The 5422-nt window shown below is 32.9% G+C and overlaps 1 long non-coding RNA gene across 1 annotated transcript; it reads left to right on the top strand.

Annotated features, from left to right (window-relative positions):
- Positions 1 to 544: 544 nt before the first annotated feature.
- On the top strand, positions 545 to 3566 carry LOC129291851 (uncharacterized). Its single transcript, XR_008588778.1, has 3 exons — positions 545 to 980; positions 1959 to 2028; positions 3121 to 3566. It is a non-coding gene; the product is annotated as an uncharacterized LOC129291851 (long non-coding RNA).
- The last annotated feature ends 1856 nt before the right edge of the window (positions 3567 to 5422 follow it).

The raw sequence follows: 5422 nt of genomic DNA, 5'->3' as shown, positions 1-5422 counted from the left end.
TGGTAGGTGGTTGGTTCATTGTGTTTAATAAGTAACATATTGTAATAACCCATGAATTTAAGTAAAATTTTAAATATATATAATGATAAGTTTTAATTGTATTTGTAAAAATATATATATATATATATACAAACAAAGAACGAAAGAAGAAATATTGATCTAATAAAAGTACAATGATCTTAAATTTTAAATTAGATAAATTTCCTTCAAATTAATATTTTAGTTTTATGACAAATAAGAAGTAGTGGCCTGATTGAATTTATATTAGTTATTTATATGAAAGTCTAGAGTTTAAATTTTGCTTAAATTAAATGTTAGTTTCATCTTTATGGGAAATTATTGAATGTGCATGTGTCTCTTGCAAAAAAAAAAAAAAAATATATATATATATATATAATAATAAAATAAAGTAAAATAAAATATTATAATAGTAATAAAATCTGATGGGGTCCTTTTCGGTAATTTTTCCCACAAGCTTCAGATTATATTTTCTCTTCTTGTTCTCCGTCATTTGGCCGACTTCACAAGGGAAGAGGATCGCGATTGTTCTTCACCGCCTTTCTCCTATTCCCCGTCGCACATTTCTCTCCCATCGCCGTCAGCTCGTCCGCCGCTCTTCTTTCTGTCCTCGTTCGTCGGCTACAACGAACTGGGTTACTGGATTCTTTAGTTTTCCTCCTCTGTTCACATCGCTCTTCCCTCTGCTGTCCATCACCGAATATTCTTTCTTCTCCCCTGTTGGAGTCGTGTAGCAAGTTCTGTCATTTTATGTTGTGGAAGCTGGTTTATGGGTGCAAAATGTTCGATCTGTTGGTCTCTCCACTTTCCCCTGTAACGTCGCTGCTTTTCTTCTTCTTCGTCCTAGTTTAAATTCCATCGCCGAACGTGTGTAGCTGGGAGAAGCATAGATTTTCTTCTTCTTCGTTGCTCTACTGGACGTGGCAGATCTGGTTCATGATTGCAGACTGTTCGACCCACTGGTACTTCCATTTTCCCCTGTCATGCTTCTCTTTTGTTTCTTTCCGGTTTAAGTGCTGCCGTCGAGTTTTTGGTGTGTCTGGGAAGCATTAAATTTTCTCTCTTTTTCGTTGCTCTGCTGATGAATAAATTTCACCTCTTGTTTTTCCTCGTTTGATTCTCTTTATTTGTGATTAACAGTTGCGGATCTAAATGTTTATTTTGGTTATTGTTGTGCGTGACTGAGGCGGCAGCTGGGATTTAGTTAAGCTGTAACTTGTATATAGAATTAAATTGTTGATAGATAATTTCATTTATATTTGTGTTGGATTTCTGTAAGTAGAAGGGATTAAAGTTAATTTTCTTTAGTTTAAATGGCTTGTGTAGGAAGAATGAGGATGGAAAGTTTAAATATTGATGATAAAAGTTTTGGAAAGGAAAAATTGAAAGGAAAGAATCTTAGTATTTTAGTTAGGTATGGGTGCCACTAAAGTGTTTGATAAAATGTGCCAAAGAGGGAATTGATGTGATTATGATTGTTTGAGTTTTATATTGATATACAAACATAAATGTTGTTTGGAGATATATGTAGAGATAGTGTGGCAAGTCCAACGGAATAAATAATGAAGTCTAGAAGTATGCATACAGGGAGAGGATGAAATCTTTCATGTTTGGTTTGCTTGATAATATGATCTATGTTCTTGCATTGAAACTCATGTGTTCTTTCTAAGCAAGATTGATTAATAATAATAATAATAATAATAGTAGAATTTGTCTTCGTTGTAATTGTACTAGGTGAAGGAAGTGAACTAAGATTCTCCTTTCTTGGTAACTTTTGCGAATATGCAAACAGATTAATGTTAAGGAATCCCTTTCTACTTCATAAATGATGGTGATTGTAGAGTTTTGTAATAAAATAAAATATATGTATTATATAATATTTGTACATTTTTACAAAAGAGGTGGAGTAAAAATGTTAATAGTGTTGCTGTGGGTATTAGGGAATCTTAGAATGAAAGTTTCACGAAAGAGGCCATTTGAAATAAGTAGCATTACGTGGGAGCACACCAGGTAAGTGGATAGCGTCCCAACTGATATTTTATCGAAATCTCTTTTATTTGAATATTACATTTTTATGCAAGTTATTTTTACGACAACAATGTGATTATGAGACATTTTGTTGATTAAATTATTTTATTTTGTGAAATTATTTTACCAAAATTGATCATTTTACTTAATCAGTAAATACAAGTTTGAATTTTAATTGTGGGATTTCAATTTGAAAATTATTGAATTGATACGGAAAAATGGTTCATGCGAGTTCGAAGTTGAAAGTTCTTTTTATAAATGCAAGCATGAGCATTGGATATGAAATTTGATTCTGGTAAGTTTTAATGCTTAAAAGTATTCATGCGAGTTTGATTTTGAGAATGAGAACTGTATCTTGAAAGTGATGATTTTCTCGCATGATTGAAAAATGGTTTTCAAAAGGGACTTTATATAGAACACTGGTTGCTAACGGCAGTTCCGTTAGTCCTTGGCGCGCCATGGTACACCCAGCTAGCAGGGTGTTCATAGGAGGTGCTAGCCCCGTGCGATGGCCAACGCGCGTGGAACGGAGGGATGGTTATTCGTGAGCATAGTACTCACGTTTGTTTCGTGGCTTCAAGCCGCGTTTGGTTAGCAATACCCTCGTGGACTGTGTGTCCACGTTTGTTTCGTGGCTTTGGCTGTGTTTGGTTACTTACCTTCGTGGATTGTGTGTCCACGTTTGTATTCGTGGCATAAGCCGCGTTCGGTTATTTACCTTCGTGGACTGTGTGTCCACGTTTGTTAATTGTTCTGATAAGTCCCTATATTTATGAATCTAATCGTTTGAAGATTTCATATTCTATTGGTTTTTATTTAGCAATTTGTTTATAAATATTTATTTCATTTATGTGCTTTCTAAAAATTAAGTGATACTACCATTTTATATGATAGTTTAATGATTTGAGATTTTATTTGAAATTTATAAAGCCATTTTATTATGAAGTTATAAAATTTTTACGCAAATTTTGTCTATTTAAGTTACATAACTATTTCAAACTTTTCATTTTATTTATGTTCAATTATTTATTGTTGGGACGTTATTCACTGGAAAAATATTTTATTTGGTCTCAGATATCCAAGCTGATTTCGTACTCCCTGCTGATCTCTGATGGGCTCATTGTTGAATTGACTAGAAGATTACTTTTGAGATATCATCTCATTCAAGTAAAATTCGAAAGCCCATATAGTATCTTTTGAAAGTTCGATTTAGAGTGCTCCACATTAACTATAGTTAGGGTCCTGCCTCTTTTTGTTATGTTAATTGTTTGCTGTTGAGTAGCAAAGCTTTATATTATTGGATATATGTTGTAGATTTTCTGTTGAAGAGATTTTGGAGGATCCTGCCCTTAAGGGAGGGTTTGCAGAAATTTTGAAAAAAAAAATGATATTTTGACTTCAGGTAAAAAAAAAAAATCTGGATACTTTAATTCAGAACTTTTCTTAATTAAACTTTAGGGATGTGAATTTGTATATATATATATATATATCTTATGTTATTCAATGTAAAAATTTTAGGATGTGACACATATCATGGCATTTATTAATCAGAAATCCATGTCTTTGAGGATGATGCTATGTCCTATCAGACCTTTATGGCCTTATGTTATTTGAGTAGGCTCATTTACTTCTTGTGAGTTTTCTTAATTTTTCATCTGTGACTCTATGCTATTTTGTAATTTTTGAATTTTTTCAAGATGTATCTTACTCCTACTGGTTCTTTTAGAGATAAATTCTCTTTCTAGAAAGATACCATTTCGAATTACAAACATTTTGTTATCGGTGGGATTATAGACATAGTATCCCTTTGTTTCTTTAGGATACCCCACAAAAAGGAACTTTGTGGATTTGGGTGCTAATTTGTTTGAGGCTTGTTTCTTAACATAAACCTCACTTTCCCAAATATTCAAAAAAAGACAAACTAGGTTTCTATCCAATCCTTATCTCATATGGTATCTTTTCAATTACTTTAGATGGAACATGGTTCTATGTGAACGCAGTTGTTTCTAGTGCATGGCCCAAAAGGATGGTAGAAGATTTACTTGACTCATCATGGATCAAACCATATCTAATAATGTTCAATTTCTCTGCTTAGAAACACCATTCCATTGTGCTGTTGCTGGAGGAGTTAATTGTGAGACTATCCCACAACTCTTGAGATGATCAGTGAATTCTTGGCTCAAATATTTACCTCATCGATCATATCAATGAGTTTTAATAGTCTTATCAAGTTGGTTTTGTACTTCATTTTAGAATATTTTCAAAATTTTAAAAGATTCATATTTGTGTTTTATTAGGTAGATGTATCCATATCTATTGTAGTCATCAATAAAGGTAATGAAGTACAGATAACCCCCTCTAGCAGTTGTACTCATTGGTCTACATAGATCTATATGTATGAGTCCCAATAATTCATTAGACCTCTCATTATGCCCAGTAAAAGGTGCTTTTGTCCTCTTTCCTAATAAATAAGATTCACAACTGTCATAAGATTCAAAATCAAACGAGTTGAGAAGTCCATCATGATAGAGCTTAGAAATGCGTTTCTCATTTATATGTCCGAGACAACAATGCCATAGGTAGATTGGATTTAAATTGTTTGATTTGATCCTTTTGGTAGTTATATTATAGATGTCTTCACTACTAGGATGTTTCAGATTTAAAAGATAATGACTAAAATGAAAATCACCATTAGCATAAAAAATGTCATTTTGATAAATAGAACATTTACCATTCCCAATAATGGAAGTAAAACCTTCCATATCCAAATAAGAAAGAGAAACAATGTTAGTACTCAAAGCAGGAACATTATAGCGATTGTTCAAAACTAATAGAAGCCCACTGGGCAAAAGTAATTCATAAGTGCCTATGGTTAAAGCAGCAACTCTTACTCTATTTCCAACTCGTTGGTCTACTTCGCCCTTTGTCAACTTTCTACTATCTCTGAGACCCTGCACATTTGTACAAATGTGAGAACTACATGTAATATCTAATACCCATGCAGAAGAAGTTGAAAGGTGAATGTCTATAACATAAATACCTGAAGCAATAGCCCCACTATCCTCCTTTCTTTCCAGATCTTCTAGGTAGTGTTGGAAATTGTGACCTTGGGCCAATCATTGTACTATGTACATTACTATTTAATGAATTTCTCTTTTATTATCATAACAATTGCATGTTTAATATGATAACTGTATTCCTGGACAAACTATAGTGATTGTCCTAAATGTCCCTAGTTGGTCATCTTTGAGGGATCATAGATGAGACAAGACTAGTATGACTTTGATTAATTATAGAGATACAAATTAAAGTCATAAGCACTTGAAAGAGTACAAGGTACTGGATCAATCTGCTATGAGAAAGCTGCATGATACAA

Source organism: Prosopis cineraria, unplaced genomic scaffold (assembly GCF_029017545.1).
Source record: "Prosopis cineraria cultivar Desert tree isolate PC_DT_omini unplaced genomic scaffold, ASM2901754v1 PC13, whole genome shotgun sequence".
In the NCBI taxonomy this organism is placed as follows: Eukaryota; Viridiplantae; Streptophyta; class Magnoliopsida; order Fabales; family Fabaceae; genus Prosopis; species Prosopis cineraria.
The sequence above is the reverse complement of the archived record's forward strand: the minus strand, read 5'-3'. Positions and strand labels throughout refer to the sequence as shown.